This window comes from Halichoerus grypus, chromosome 13, assembly GCF_964656455.1.
Source record: "Halichoerus grypus chromosome 13, mHalGry1.hap1.1, whole genome shotgun sequence".
NCBI classification, from domain to species: Eukaryota; Metazoa; Chordata; class Mammalia; order Carnivora; family Phocidae; genus Halichoerus; species Halichoerus grypus.
This window is the reverse complement of record NC_135724.1, coordinates 1,675,213-1,691,946: the sequence shown is the minus strand read 5'-3', so window position 1 is coordinate 1,691,946 and position 16,734 is coordinate 1,675,213. Positions and strand designations below refer to the sequence as shown.

The window sequence follows — 16,734 nt, the reverse complement described above, 5'->3', positions numbered from 1 at the left end:
GTAGAATGTGTACCATTTTGGAAATATCTCTTCCCTCCAGCTGTGACAAGTGCAGCTTTCGCATCTTTGGCATTCACTTGCTGCCCAAGCTGCTGACCAGCTGGGCTCCTCCTCCTTACCCCCTGTGAATGAACACAGATACGCTGTGGACCCGGGGATGATCAGAAGATGCCCTGTGAATAATGTAACCGTTGCTATCATAACTCTTAAGTGAACACGGATGATTTCTGTAATTAATACACGTTAAAGCAAAGCTAAGTTGCTTGATTTCAGCTGGTTTTCTTGTATAGGGCTTTCTAGGCTCTTAAAGATGCTGATAAGAGATTGTGGCTCTCCAAAGTATTTGATCAAGCTTCCTTTTTTTTTTTTTTTTAATAGAACTCGTATTAACAGTCCTTGGGCCAATATTGTTTCAAGAAGCACAGTGCGGATGTGCTGAGAGTATTTGGATCTTAACACAAAGCACAAAATCCAGTTGTGGGTCAGATGGACATAGAGGTGCCTTTTTGTATTTCCGGGACCTTAACTTGCAAAGATAATTCTCTTTTAGAGAGAATCACTTTTCCTTTGATCAAGACTGGCATTTCATTTTTCAGATTCTGTGTCCCAAATCATTCCCACAGTTGGCTTGATGTTGATAATTTGGGGAAATATGATCCAAATCAGGTATGCTGATTCTTAAAAGGAGAGAGTATGCTTAAGATAACAGATGAGCATTGGGTGCATAAAATGGTACCAGATTAAAAAATGTTTGCCTGAAAACACACTTGGGAATGTGGATGAAGTTGTAACATCAGCTATGAGTAAATGTCCTGCAAACCTACACGCTCAGAGCACGCGTGTTTCTCGTGGTGCAGGAACCATGCCTCATGCATCAGAGTAGGTGGGTGTCACGGACGTTAGCCCGCCAGCCAAGGATCTCGGGGCGCGGGGTGGGCATGTGCACACGGGAAGTATTTTGGAAGAGAGTTATTGGTTAATTATTATTTTTGAGTGACCAATGCATGAAAAATTTCCATTTAAAGAACACGTCCCCGAGAATTCTGCCTCTTCTCACCCTGAGAGCCTGAGCCAGCAGCTGAGCCAAAGGTGCCCCAGAAGATTCGCAGTCTGACCGGCTTTCCGCAGGAAGCTCCCTCCCTGTGGCAGGCCAAGCCAACGGCCTCCCTGGGAGCCTGCGCCATGTCCGTTAAATCCTGGCGTGATTTAAACAGTCAAATAAATAAATAAGGAGAAATAAATTTTTAAAATCTTATACTTAAGGAGAGAAAGAGGAAAATGAGCTGCAATTCATTTTCTTCTTGTCATCGTTGTTTTGAACACTCACAAACAAAAATGAGCCGAAATCTGAAAGATAATTTGGAAAGCATTCAAATGTTACAATAAATAGGAAACATGCTAAAAAAAGACCAAGATTATTTTCACAAACTTGTAGCATTTGGAATTTACACATTTTAAAAATGTCTTAATATGCTGATTTGTGTATCTGATTTCGCATAAGTATCTCATTCTTTGCAAATGATTAATACGGAACAAGATTTTGGTAACTGAAGCAAAGTTTTCCTAAGCATTTTCTTATTTCTTTTTGCTATTTGTTGTTCCTTTTGGTTGCATGTCACATCTGATTCTCTTCTCCTTCTTCCATCAGGTTATTCGGGACGTGAGCATGGAAAGCACGAGCCAGCACTGCGTCCTTCTGCTTCTCGGAGGAAGCACCGCGGAGCATTAGGGCTGCTCACGGGCTCGGTTTCCCGCCTGGCTCTCCCAGTAGGCGCGTCTGATCCCACAAAGACTATCCTAGAGGAAGCAGGGAAAGATCCTGTGAAAGAACGTGTACGGAAGATTGGTTTCCCCTACAGCAAAGAAACGTGCATGTGTTTCCAAATCTACACAAATACACATCAGTTCACAGGACACAGCTATTCCCCAGGGACCTAGGATGCCATGGCCCCTGGGATCTCCTCCCTGTGCTCCAGCCCGGCTGAGCCTAAGTAGGGACAAGCCATTTTCACTGTGGTGCTCCCTCCACCCCACGCTCATTCCCACCGTCCCTGGGCGGCTTTGCCCTTGGAGCGGAGGGCTGGTGCTGAGGAATCCCGATCCTCCTTCCACAGTTCATAGGTGGGGTCTGAGTCCACTTTCCTTCTGGATAGTTCCACGGCCTCTGTCAGAAGCTGAAGAACACTTCAGTCCTCCTTTTGCCACTTTTCTGCCCTATTTCTGCTCTAGCGTCTAATCTACCTCCTCCTGTTCTCCAGCTTCCCAGGCAAACAGACGTCTAGGTGGACTCACAGAGGAAAGGAGAGAAGTGCACTGTTAGTCCTTGTAAACTTTCTGTCCTTTATGTGTCCCCAGAAAGGGAGGAGACCCTGACAGGAGCCTTGGGGACACCCCACCAAGGGAAACCAGTCTCAGAGGGACAGATCCTGCACGATCCCACTTGTACGGAGCATCCAGAAGAGTCCAATTCATAGAGACAGCAAGGGGCGTGGTGGGTGCCCAGGCCTTGGGCCCAGGGGGCTGGGGTGTGGTCTTCAGTGAGTCCGGGGACTTGCCAGCTGAGAAGGGAGCTGGGCCTCCCAGCAGCCCCCAGGAACCTCTGCACTGCACACTACAAGGGGTCAGGATGAGAGTTTTATATGATACGTGTGCTTGACTACAATTAAAAATAAAAAGTTCTGCATAAAGCACATAACGATGAAAACAAAGCATTCATTGCAGTTACTTGCACACATACACATAAATGCTCTTTCATAATAAAGTGTAGCCTCAGACATGTTTGAATCTAAGACAGTGGGGACAGTGAAGAAGCTTGCCTTTCCGTGGCTTAGGACACTTGGCACTATGTCCAGTCTCCTCTGGCTGATCACGATTGTTACAGCAAAGGAGTCGTAATTTATGAAAATCAGGGATTTCAGTTCAACAAAACCCAACCAAGAAGAAGCCACCTGCCAGAGGGACTTTAAGGAAGCTGAGTCACAGTGAGAAGACTGGCCTTCCAAGATGACCCATCTCCTGTGAAGTCCCCTAAGACGTGACCAACGTCGGGTTCATGCCGACAGCTCTTCACTGTTCAAAATGAGGGCTTCACTCTCCAGAAAGACAACTGCAACATCATACATATGTTCAGAGCTGATAAGCCAAGACCATCAACTGCCAAGCCCTATCGTGACAGACAAACGGGTCACAAACATTCCATCACATCATATTAGGGTCACCTTGCCAAAGGTTTTTGAAATACCAGTGCAGGTTGCTGGCATGGCCCCACTCATATTCTGTTGTCATCCTCAGACTCCAACACTGATGGGGACGCCTCTGAGCCCTAGAGGTGGCCAGGACCTCCAAGCCAGCAACAGCAATATGGGGAGTCTCCTAGTTAACAGGGCACCTGTTTTCGTAACACGACACCCGGCAATGGTGGTAGTGCCGGTGGGGTATTCTGGGGGGGGGGGGTGTGCTGTTGGCATCCACTCCCTGCCTCCCTGCACGTCAAAGACAAGCTTCCTTTTCCCTGCACCCTGGCTCCACCCCTCCTGCCTGTTTCCCATTCCCAGAAGCTCTGCCGCAGGAGGAGGACTTGATCCTGCCTCTGCCGGACATTGGGGGCTGGGGCTGGGACAGGAGCCAGTTGCTGTTTGCTGCATGTTAAGCTTTGCATTCACAAGGGGTTTGCAATACCTCCTATCAGAAGCATGTAGTCTGAAGAGGGAGGTGGAAAGCAGAATCCAGAGCAGAACTTGGTTAAAAAATAACACAGTGGGACAAAAAGAGAACCCAGGCATGACAAATTTACTTCTTATGTTTACTCCTTGCAACCTATTCTTCTCTGGAAGGAAACCACATGCAGCGTGGGTGTTACGCTGGGCTCCCAACGTGGAGCGCAATTGCAGTGGTGCTAAGAAACAGAGATTTTGTTTATAGAAAATGTTCCAAAAAGTGAACGGGAAGGGTACTCCGTTCATAAAACCCCACCTCTAATTGTTAAGTTTTTATCATTTATTGGCCTAATTTTATCTTTTAAAAATCAAACATTTGGCCTTTTGGGTTCATTTGTGATGGCTTGGACCTGATTTCACATGAGAAACAAGATCGTGAGGTCAGCTGGCCCCTGCTCAAAGGTGAGTCTCCAGCTCCGTCACGCACCATTTCCCCTCGGGAGGAAAACAGGACTCCGCTTTGCCGGGCTGTGCCGAGTAAGGGATCCCGGGGAGTGCCTCCCATATGGAGAGCAAGTCCTCGATGAAGGCGAGCGAGGAGCATGACGGCAGACCCCATGATCTCGGTCTCTGTGTAAATAAACATGTTCTCAATCTCAACTGTTTGCCATTAGAAGGGAGGTCCTTCATTTAGGACATATGTATATGTCTTTTACTCCAACCCACACAGACTTATTTTCTCTGTGTTTCTGTCTTTTTCCCTATAGTTTGCAACACAAGTGCAAAGAAATTAAGAAGTAAACAGTAACAAATATTGAAATGTGCGCACACACTGCGGCTCTCTTACCCACTTCGGGTCCGCGTGCTCCCGTGTGGTGTCGGCAGGAGGCAAATGCATGTAAAGGGGCAAATGATGAAGCAAATTCACATGACACTGGTTAGCAACCGTGCTTCAATACAACCCAGCTGTGGACAAGGTAAGCACATGTATGCACGCTGCCCAAAGTAACCAAGCCCGCTTGAACTCATTAGAAACAGATCCAGCAATAGCTAGCCACTGATTATCAGACATTTCACTGGCCCAGGGTATAACCTCCTCGGAAGGAGGCTCGCTGCAGCTGGAAAATTTAAAGCAGCTTCGAATCAAAGACCCTTCAGATGATGGCAGATTGAAAGGCAAAGCCCACCTAGGAGTTCCCGGCCTCTCTCTGTCTGTTTCCATGAAGCACAGTGTGGATTCTTTCCTGAAGACTAACACATGCAGGAGATATCTTTACAAAACTCTTGCAAAAGATTATTCTGAAAATGTAGCTGTCCACTTCACTTCCATCAGTGAACATACCTCTACGTGACTGAAGAGAGCTAACTTACCGATGTGTTAACGTTCACCAAGTATTCCTGGAGCCTCGGCCTGCAGGGTCCACGTGTGGAAAGACCAGCGGAGGAGTGCGGGCCCGAGCAGCGCTGACCGTTTTACCTGCGGTGCGTGTGGGTGGCAAGCGCCATGTGCGGGTCACGGTCTTCTGCTGCTGTCACCTCTAGATGCCATAAGGAGCATTCCTCCTCACTCTGGTGAAGCCAGCTGTGCAAACCTCTCCACGTAGGAAGGCCTCCCCAGCCTTTGTTTTGTGCTTTTAAAGCCGACCCAGGCCTCCTTCCTCATGAGGGTTCCCTGGGCCCTTTTCCACAAGGACTCTGCACCCCCGCCCGGTCTCAGCCCCCAGCTCCCTCCCGTCTCAGACCCACTTTGCAAGTTGCTGTTGAAAAGGGCACTTTAGGGGGATGTGATTCCTCACCTTGACTCAGCCCTGCCCCTCCTGGTCCGCACAGCTCCTCAGAGCCCTGGTGAGCAGTCTGAGCACCCCAGGTCCTTCCGGCTCAGTTCTGGGGGGCGGAGGCGGCTGAAGGAAGCACAGGTGGTAACACACACAACCCAGGAAGTTGCTTCATTTCTTTGAAATTGCAAATGTCCAAAATGCCTGCTCCCCTCCTGCCCACCCCTCACTAAGCACCTGATCTCCCCCCAGGACAACAGGTAGGAGCAGGTGTGTGAAGGCGGTGTAGATGTGGTCCTGCTTCGCCCCATCCCCACTGGAGAACCACCGTGCAGGGCGCTGCTTCCCAACTGCTCGTTCGTCCCTGCTCCTCCGGCCTCCCATGAGCGGCTCTTCACTAACCCCACCTCTGTTTCACCAGCTCCCGCCACTTCGCCGCAGGTGGGCCCGACGAGGCCAAGGCTCGCCCTGCCAGGATCATTCGGGAAGGAAGCTGGGCGTCTGCTCAAGCAGTCACAGTGCTGGTGTATGATCTCTAGGGGCTTGGTAATCAAACATATGTTATACACAGAATATCTTATACAGAGAAAGACACACATCTATAATGTGATATATAGAAATGAATACAAAAATTTGTATATAAATAAATTATTAACATTGATTATAAAAAGTGATACCTAACATGAGATGGCATATGTATATTTATAGATGTATGTAGGCATGTATATGCATGTATTTATAGAGAGAGACAAACATATATATTTTATGTACACATACACACACACAATTGTCTTGGCTTCAGGAAACGCTGAATCCAGATCTCAAATAATGGCATTAGGCAATTCTTTGAGCATAGGACCAAGCCTGTCTTATCAGGATACTCTCTCCCCTCAGCCACAGCAATGGTGGACAGATGAGTATGTGATCCGAGTTTGACCAGAACCTACAATGGGATGTTTCTGCAGTAGCAGCCAGAGAAGTGGCCTATCTCTGCTCCTTGTCCTCATTCCTTCTTCTGTCCATCTGGGCCAGATGTTCTGTCTCAAAAGAAGCAGACTTGGCCACATCCTTATCCCTGAGCCAAGCCCTGTGGCTATGGTATGGGCACTCTGGCTGGACTGGCCTTGCTCATCTGCTCACCCCGAGGCGGAGCAGGGGGAAGCCTGTGGGGTCAGGTCCTTCGAAGCCATCAGCAGTGGTGGAGGGTTGATTTTGCAAAGAAGGGACACTCCGCAAATGAAATCTGACAACCCGCCAGGTGAGGCGCCATGCTCAGCATGGTGATCACGGGTAAGGATCGCTACTGTCCAGGCAGCTTCAGTGAAGCTCATGAGGACCGGGGCAGTAGGCTGATGTGCACTGACACGCTGAGGATGCCTGGGAACCTTTGGCCGTAATTCATCTGAGCTCAGGAGGGGAAGTGACTGTCACCAGGCGGAGGGATTAGGAACTTTCTGGAGGAAGTAAGGAGAGCCCAGCACCTTGAAGGTGACAACTGGGGCTTCAGAGACATTGGACACAAATCAAGGTCAGAAAAGTCTGAGGTGCTGGCAAAAAAAATAGATAGCTCTGAAACAGTAACTCATATGCATAACATCTGTAGCCTGTGCCCTGGATGGAGAGCCCCAAACAAATTGTATGAGGGAAGAAACCCTGCTCCGTGCAGAGTCATCCTTGAGAATTAACAAACATGACAGCAAGTAACATCTAGTCTCTCAATAGCTGAGGAGAACTGAAGCCAGCGTCCGGGCAAGCTGAGACTTGACCAGAGACCCCAAGGATGTGTGGCACTGTCTTTGGGAATATCTGGAAGGAGGAGCCCCAAGCAAGGGGAGCAGCTTGAGGAAATAAATCCCTAACACCATCTTGGCCTCAGCTTCTTGGAGGACATGGACGAGAGCACGTAGGGCCTGGTGGACCCCTGTGACCGCCTTGGCTTGGACTGGTGGAGAGGTGGTGAGCCACATCACGGTCCATGGAGGAACCATTTACAGACACATGGAGAATCACTGGGCCATCTGTGTGAGACCGAGCGCAGGGCTGCGGATGTGAGAGCAGAGATGCACCGAGGAGGCAGGGCATTCTAGGGGAGAAACTAGGGGTCTTGAGCAGAATGTTAATGGTGAGACGTGGGACATGCCTGATGGTGGAGATAGCACGGCTGTCTACGTTTGGGGATGAGTGAAAGGAAAGGGGCTGTGGAGAAGCACGGGATGTTTGAGTGCAGCTACTGAAGGGTGCACGCAGAGATGGGGCAGGTGCAGCAGGTGGAGTGGTAGGGCTGAGGGCGCTGGGTCTCCGCCACGTCAGCATTGAGAGGTCTTTCAGACATTCAAGTAGAAGACGGAACATACAAATCTGCAGGTAGAGAGCTGGTCCAGGCTGGGGATAAACAGTCGAACATTGTCAACATTTGGGGTATTTAAAGTTGTTGCTCTTGGTAAGATTGCCAAGGGGGTGAGTGTCTGTGTAGAAAAGAGCAAAGAAATGTGCTCACTGGACTCTGATACTAAGATGCGAGTGGTAGGAGGAGAGATAGCAAAAGGCACTGAGAAGAAATAATCCCAGAGCAGAGGCGCAAGGCTGGCGTTCTGGAAGCTGGTAGAGAGTGTGTTGTTCGGAGCAGGAGAGTCTCCTCTTTCCACAGCGGGTTCAGCACAGCTGCTGTTTCAGGGGAGGATAGGTTGAGGGCCCATCACTGGGTCGTTACAGCCGAGGTCTTTGCTGGCCTGAATTCGGGTCGTTTGGTGGGAAGCAAGCACCTCTCTGAGTGGGCAGCCGTAGCCTTGGTGAGAGACAGTGGCAGAGAGCTCCGAGAACTCCTTTCAGGAATTTCCATACAAATGGAATCAGGACAGCAACCGATGGGGCAAACAGGGTCAGGACTGGGCAGGAGGCGGCCCGGCGGTGCCCGGGAGGGGTGGTGCCATGGTCCACTGTGGCCCAGGCAGGAGGCAGAGAGCTGCAGGTGCAAGCATGTCCGCGGGCAGCATTAGCATGAGTCTGTGGACATTAGGAAGCTCCCTGCGGAGCGTGGGGAGACATGGAGGACCTCAGAGACGGTGGGAAAGACTCCAGAGGGAACACCAGCTTGTACTAAGACCTGAGTTCAGGTCCCTGGAGCACCAGCTCCTCCTGAGCATGCTGTCATTCCTTCCAGCCACAGTCACCTGCCGCTAAACCTCTTTAGAAATGGTACATGTTTAAGGAGCCGAGAAAAAGTCCTCAGAGCGAAGGCAAAGCAGTTTTCATGTAAATCCAGTAACCAGGAGTTCGGCCTGATGCAGTGTGTCACCTGCAGACCATTCTCCTTGGCCTTACGCTTACTCATCCTATTTGCACATTTACCTGAATGCTTCTCACTGAGTGGGCGGATCAGCCTCAAGCAGCCTCACTGAGTGTCTTCTGGAAACACAGTGTCAAGGACCAGAACAGGGTAAAGTGGAGCGTGCGGCCTGAATGCCCGGGTTCCTGCACTGGAAGAGCATGAGACCGGTGGACAGAGGCCTCCTTCTTGCTCAGTGTTCTCACCGCCCTTGCTCAGATAGGAACCGACATGCTTCCGTGGGATATACACATAGTGTTCATAGTCAAGGCTTTAAATGCATTTATTACAACGCTGCATCTCATCATCTAAAGTGACCTTTGTTCTGGTATGCTCACTTATCAGAATTAGTTTATGTTGTCAAGCTCAGGGGTGAATAAATTCCAGGGTTATTTAAGAATATAGGTGAAATTAAAGGAAAGTAAAAAGAGAATTTTAAAACTGGCTTTGTTTCTGCTTTGGTTTCTGACACAAAAACTTATACCTAAGAGAAGATAATTGGACAGTTTGGATAAATATAGTTACCTTTCTTTTAATTTTCTATATTCATATGTTGTAATGTATGCTTTCAATTTATTAGTAAGTTCTGTTTTGAAAGTACATGAAAGAAAATCGAGATCATTCAGTCAACAGCCTTACAGATCTGAGCTGCGTCCAGAAGAGAATCCTCACATGGCTGAACAGATACCCCTCGTTCGTGTCCTCCACTAAAGTTGGCTGTCCACTCAAGCAAGATGAACATTGGAGGCCTGTGAATGTCCTAGACAGGTATTTTTCTCTGCCCTCACACCATCACAAAAAAGGAAGCTTCTAAATTAAGTGAGTTTTATTGAGACCGAATATTCAAAATACACATTACCATTCTAAAGGTTCTGGAAGGTTCTATGCAAATGTTCTTATTTAATTTTGTTGACATATTGTTTTCCAATGTATCATCTCTAATTTTTTATAACATATATTAACAACACAGGGCCTTTTAGTTAGGCTTTATCACCCCAAATGGAAAGAAACCTCCATCGACTAGCCACCTAACCAAAGCTACTGATTAAAAAAAAATCAACATTTTACTTTAAAATATTTATAAATTTATCAGAAGCAGTTAAAAATAATATACAGTGGTCCCATAACCCTGTTACCTAGTTTTCCCTAATGATAACATCTTGCGAAGATCTTGAAATCATGTCAGGATATGAGCATGGATATAGTACATATGTTGTATTCAGATTTCCTCACACTTACGTGTCCCTGTGTGTGTGCATATGTGTGTGCACACAGTTTTCTCATGGATGTGGTTTCTGAAGCCTACACCACAATCAAGGCACTGTGCATCTCTAGCACCACCGATCCCTGCACTGTCCGTTTACAGCCTTGTGCCCCAGCCCCCATCCATCCCTAGCCCCAGGCAGCTGCTAGTCCGCTGTCCATTTCTAAAATGTTGTCATCCCAGAAATGGGATATAAATGGAACCCTATAGTACATAACCTTGCAAAATTGTCTTTCTTTGTAAACACAATTCCCTTAAGACTCATCCCCATCCAGTGCGTCAAGACTCCATTGTATTTCTGGGCGGGGCTCTGCCTCAAGGATGTATCACCGCTCAACCCGGAGGTCATCCGGGCTGTCCCCAGGATTTGTCAGTTGTTAGGAAAGATGCTCTGAGGTTAACTGGATATTTAGTTTCACAGGAAACTGGCAAATAGCTTCTCCCAGAGGCCCCACCATTTTCAAACCCACTAGCAATGCAGAAGAGACCCAGTTCCTCTCCTGCCTCCCGCACCAGCACCACTGTGGTCACTGTTTCTTATTTTAGCCGCTCCAACAGGTGAGAAGTGATATCTCACTGTGTTTTAATTTGCATCTCCTTAAATAATGACAGCAAACCTTTTTTCTTGTGCTTTTTTGCCATCTCTCTGTCTTCATGGCCCATTTATATTTTTTGGCATTTTCTAATTGGATTGTTTCTTTTATACTGCTGGGTTTGAGGACTTCTTTTTATACAGTTGGGATAAGTCATCTGTCAAATGCATGGTGTGCAGACATACCCTCCCATTTTACATTTTCATTGTCATAATACAATCCTTCACAGAGCAAAATTGTACATTCTGATGAAGGATCCCTGTTATGGATCCAGCCTTTGATATCCGTGCCCAAGAGCTTCATGCCTAATCCTAGATCCAGATGTGTATCCCCTATTTTTTCCTAAATGTTTGATAGTTTTGTATTTTGCTTTTAGGCCTGTGATTTTGTATAAGGTATAGTCTGTCTGTCCTGCCTGGAGGTCGCTCCAGCATTATTTGTTGAAAGTCTGCTTTTTCTCCATTAAATTGCTCTTGCACTTTTGGGAAAAGTCAGCTGGGCATATTTGTGTGAGTCCATTCCTGAGTTCTGTACTCTGTTCCATTATCTGTGTGTCTGTTCCTGTACCAGGCCATGCCCTCCTCAACACCATAGATAAGCCTTTAGTATCTTGATTCCTCGTGCTTTATTCTTCTTTCTCAAATATAGTTTTAGCTGTTCTTGGACCTGTAACTTTACATACTAATTCTAGAAAAAGTGTGTCTATGTTTAAAAACCTTGCTGGAACTTTGAAAAAGGTTGCATTAAAGATAAGAATCAATTCAGGCAAATGAGTCTTTTCCTAAGATGAGTCTCCTAATCCATGAACATGGTATGTCTACCCATTTATTTAGAAATATCTGTCCACTTATTTAGGACTTCTTTGCTTCCTTTCATCATCATTTAGCAATTTGCAGCATACAGACCCTTACATGATATTTTAGTAATTCATGTTCTTTGGCACAATTGTAAATGATATTGTGGTTTTAATTTTGGTTTCTGCCTGTCTTTTGGTAGTATCTGGGAGTACAACTGGGTTTTGTGCGTGTTGATCTTGTGTTCTGCAGACTTGCTGAACTGACTTCCCTATTAGGTCTGGGAGTTAGTAGAAAATCTTTGGGATTTTCTACATAGACAATCTTGTCATCTACAAATAGAAGTGTTATATTTCTTCTTTTACAAAGGTATGATTTTTATCTCTTTGACTTACATTATTGGACTAGCACAATGTTGAATAAGAATTGTGAGAGCAAACATCCTTTCCTTGTTTCTGTCTTAGATAGAAAGCGTTCATTATTTTACATTAAGTATGATGTTATCTGTAGGTTTTATTTTTGTTTGTTTTGTATTATTTTTAAAGTCAACCTTGTATTTTATTTTTTTATTTTTTTTTTAAATATTTTATTTATTTGAGAAAGAGAGAGAGAGAGAAAGAGAGCATGAGTGCGAGGAGGGGCAGAGAGAGAAGCAAGTCCTTGCTGAGCAGAGAGCCTGATGTGGGGCTCCCTCCCAGGACCCTGGGATCATGACCTGAGCCAAAGGCAGATGCTTAATTGACTGAGCCACCCAGGTGCCCTAACTTTGTATTTTAGAACAATTTTAGATCTACAGAAAAATTGTGAGGATGGTACAAAGACTCTGTATATGCCTCACACAATTTTCCCTATAATCAATGTTTTATATTAATATGTTACATTTGTTACAATCAATGAACCAATATTAATATATTCTTATTAACTAAACTCCATAATTCATTCTGAATTTTTCACTTTTCTCCTAATGTACTTTCTCTGTCTCAGGATCCCATCCAGGACACCACATTACAGTTAGTCATCCTGCCTCTTTAGGCTCCTCTTGGCTGAGACATTTCCTCAGAATTTCCTTGTTTTTAATGACTTCAACGGTTTTGAGGAGGACTGGTCAGGTATTTGGTAGAATGCCTACAGTGGAATTTGTCTCATGTTTTTCTCAGCTGAGACTGGGGTTATGGATTTGGGGAGGAGGACCACAGAGGTAAGGTGCCATCTCCAAAACATCATATCACATGCTGTCAACACAACTTCCTGGCCTTGATGTTGACCTTTATCCCCTGGTAGAGGCATGTCTGCCATGCTTCTCCACTATTAAGTTCTTCTTTTCCTCCTCCTACCCCTCTTCCCATCCTCCTCCTCCATCTCCTCTCCGTCCTCCCCCTCCTTCCTTGTCTCTCCCACTTTCCATTATGTCCTCTTTGGAAGAAGTCACTCTGCACAGCTCACATTTATGGAGTGGGGAGTTATGCTTCACCTCCTGATAGCAGAGTATCTACATAAATTATATGGAATGCCTCTTCATGGGAAGTTTGTTTTTTCTACCTTCATTCATTTATTTATTCACTCATTTGTGTGTAGACTGGTGGATATCTACTTTATACTGTGGGTTATAACACAACATTATGTTATTCATTCCATCGCTCAGACTGTTCCAGTGTTGGCCCTTGGTGCTCTTCCAGTTGGCCCCTGAGTCCTTTCACATACCTCCATTTATCTTTTGAACACTTCATCACTTTTTGAAATAAGATGTTTCAGGCTTAGTTTGTATTATTTCCTGTCCCAATCCTAGGACCAGTTATTTATCCAACAAGCTCTGGTTCCTTTACTGGAGAATGGTATTGAAACCAAGCTGGGCTCTTGGTGTGCACATTGCTATAGGTACCCTTGCTCCTGGATCTTCTCAGCTGACAAAGCAAGGGGAAACGCGTGACTAGCCCGTGTGTATATGCATGTGTCTATAAATATCTGTACTTATGTCTAGCAGAACCCCAGTTCAAACTAATTCCTCTTATCGATCCAGTACTGCACAGAGCATTCTAGCTTCCATGTCCTCAGCTTCTTTATCATTTCTTTTTCATCTTGCACCTGAATGATTATTTTAAAATTCCTCTTCACTACTGAATGAAATTTAGGAACTAAATTTAATTATGATTTGTTCTGGAGAAGCAGCTCAACCTCCCCTATTGTGTTGGCAAACTCCCTTGTAGAGATGCAGAGAAAGTAGCTCACTTAAAATTGCGTTTCCTCAGGATTTAGCAGATGTCTTCTATGCCAAAAACATTCAGAAAGCCATGAAGAATATTTTAAACCATCCAGATTCTGTTGTGTGACCAAGAGTAATCATGCCACATCTTTAGTTTCTAGTGGTGTTTTCTGCATAATAGAGGATAGAATTTTATATCCTTTAAAGACTCAAACACTTACACATTCCATGGCTCAAAGTCAAGATCATCTGAGGAATGAAAACTGATACCTAAGACAGGAAATTTGGAAGCAAGGTTCACAAGGGACAAGTATTGAGGCATAATCAAGTGGCCAAAGCTTTCTTTTCTTACTGAGGAAAAAAGTCATCTAAAACTAGGGGGTGAGTGTGGTGTGTGTGTGTGCGTGCGCACAAGCCCACACATGCACACGTGTGAGCACCTGTGTGTGTGTACGTGAGTACCCTTTCATATGAGAATTCCAAAGATAAAAAAACTGTTTTTTGTAAGGCAGAGTGGGTGCTCCTAGGGCCAGAGTCTAGAGCCTGAGCTATGCCTGGAGAGAGGGGGTATTGTCTTCAGGCAGAAAGACTGACTATCAAGCCAGCTGAGCCCAAGGGATCCTAAAAAACCTTCTATTTTCTTTTCTTTCCACCATTTTCTCTCTTTTTTTCTCATTTCCCACTTCTCATTCGATAATTATTTCATTATTTTGTCACATGTACTTGGTACTTTAAATTACCTCACAGAGAAAGCAAAATTATAAAAATAAGATTTTTTGGGGGAGCATTTACCACCCCACCCTTCAATTCCTTATCCTTTGCATTTCAAAATCAAAAATGCGGGCACCTGGGTGGCTCAGTTGGTTAAGCGACTGCCTTCGGCTCAGGTCATGATCCTGGAGTCCCGGGATCGAGTCCCGCATCGGGCTCCCTGCTCGGCAGGGAGTCTGCTTCTCCCTCTCCCACTCCCCCCTCTTGTGCTCTCTCTCTCTCTCAAATAAATAAATAAATAAATAAATAAATAAAATCAAAAATGCAAAAGGCAAAAATAAACTATTGGGACTGTATCAAAATAAAAAGCTTCTGCACAGCGAAGGAAACATTCAACAAACAGAATGGGAGAAGATATTTACAAATGACATTCTGATAAAGGATTAGTATCTAAAATATATAAAGTACTGATACAACTTAACACCCAAAAAACAAATAACCCAATTAAAAAACAGGCAGAAGATATGAATAGACATTTTTCCAAAGAAGACGTACAGATGGCCAAGAGACACATGAAAAGATGCTCATCATCACTCACCATCAGGGAAATGCAAATCAAAAGTACAATGAGATATCACCTCACATCTGTCAGAATGACTAAAATAAAAAACACAAGAAATAACAAGTGTTGGTGAGGATGTGGAGAAAGGGGAACCCTCTTACACTGCAAGCTGGTACAGCCACTCTGGAAAACAGCATGGAGTTTCCTCAATAAGTTAAAAATAGAACTACCCTACAACCCAGCAATTGCACTACCAAGTATTTATGCCCAAAATACAGAAACACTAATTCAAAGGGACACATAAACCTTGATGTTTATTACAGCTGTATTTACAACAGCCAAACTATAGAAGCAGCCCCAGTGTCCACTAATAGATGAATGGATAAAGAAAATGTGGTATATAGATACAATGGAATATTATTCAGCCAGCAAGAAAATGAAATCTTGCCATTTGGAACGACGTGGATGGAACTAAAGGGTATCACGCTAAATGAAATAAGTCAGTCAGAGAAAGAAAAATACCATATGATTTCACTCTTACGTGAAATCTAAGAAACAAAAAAAACAAGCACAGCAGAAAGAAAAAGAGGGAGGCAAACCAAGAAACAGACTCTTAACCATAGAGAACACACTGATGGTCACCAGAAGGGCGGGGTGGGGGGGATGGGTGAAACACGTGATGGGGATGAAAGAAAAACACTTGTTGTGATGAGCACAGGGCGTTATATGTGACTGTATTGTACACCTGAAACTACTATAGCACTGTATGTTAACTAACTGGAATTTAAATAAAAACTTAAAAAATGCAAAAGGCAGCAATAGAAATTAGAAGAAAGGATTACTGGCAGCACTGACTTCATGGGAATGTTCTTCATTCTGTGTATGCATATCCTAAGGTTCATTTCATTGTTAAGCAATGATTTGGAGAATAAACTGAAGGAATTAAATACTTCCCAGTATATTCCAGCTCCACTTGGCTTAGGACTGAACAAAATGGTTTACATTTCTCAGATGTGGTTAGAAATCGCTACAGATTATATAGATTCTCTAAAAAACCCAGTGACCATCACTATATATTGTACATGAAAAACACGGCCCTTCTATATTCTGAATGGGAATTTTCAACAAAACAAAGCCCCGTGATGACTTCTCGGCTTCCTCCCCATTGACTGTCATGAGGCTTACCTCTGAGAGCTGCAGACACCTCACCATCAGACAGGACGTGACAGCCCAGGGGTCCCTGTGTGTGGAGGTCCCCCTGACTCCCCAGCATCCCCCTGGGGGACTCAGTGCTCACAACTTGCTATGTCTCATGACTGGGAAGGAACTTGGCTCTCCAGCACCAGCAGCTGGAGGCCAGGACGACCTCATATAAACCTCGTGGCTGTGAAGCAGGTCCAAACAGATGGGGGCCTTCTGGGAGGGAGGGGGGAAAGACATTGACCAGACAAACCCCTGTGTGCACTGCAGATATCCTTCTCACAGGAGCAAAAAAAGGAAGTGAGACCAACTCTGCATGATGTGGGGCTCCTGGCCACCACCTGGTCCCCGGGGGACAGGGCATCGAGTCCCCCAGTGCCATCCTCCAACTTGGCTTCAGTGGCTGTGGGGACAGACCACAGGAAGCTGGACCAGGGCTGCACCAGGAGTGGCCTCGCGGGTTCCTGCTGCCAGGGCAGTGGGTCCTCTCTAAGCCCGTGTTCCCAGCATTTGATCTTGAGGGCCTTCTGACACACCCATGGTCGTTTCTGCCTTGTAGACAAGGACTCTGATGCTCCGAGAGGTTAATGCCTCAGCCAAAGGGGTTCACAAACCATCAGCCGTGGAACAGAGAGCCTGACTGACCTCTGAGGC

At 45.5% G+C, this 16,734-nt stretch overlaps 1 long non-coding RNA gene across 4 annotated transcripts; it reads right to left on the bottom strand.

Annotated features, from left to right (window-relative positions):
• Positions 1–1,265: 1,265 nt before the first annotated feature.
• Positions 1,266–16,206, bottom strand: LOC118553678 (uncharacterized). Of its 4 annotated transcripts, none has more exons than XR_013443120.1 (5): positions 16,066–16,206; positions 14,917–14,975; positions 5,453–5,557; positions 5,028–5,133; positions 1,266–3,106 (listed from the first exon to the last, which is right to left on the bottom strand). It is a non-coding gene; the product is annotated as an uncharacterized LOC118553678 (long non-coding RNA). The 4 variants fall into 4 exon arrangements; XR_013443119.1 differs by lacking the exon at positions 14,917–14,975 and having other exon boundaries at positions 1,266–1,797; positions 2,013–3,106; XR_013443118.1 differs by lacking the exon at positions 14,917–14,975.
• Between the last annotated feature and the right edge of the window lie 528 nt (positions 16,207–16,734).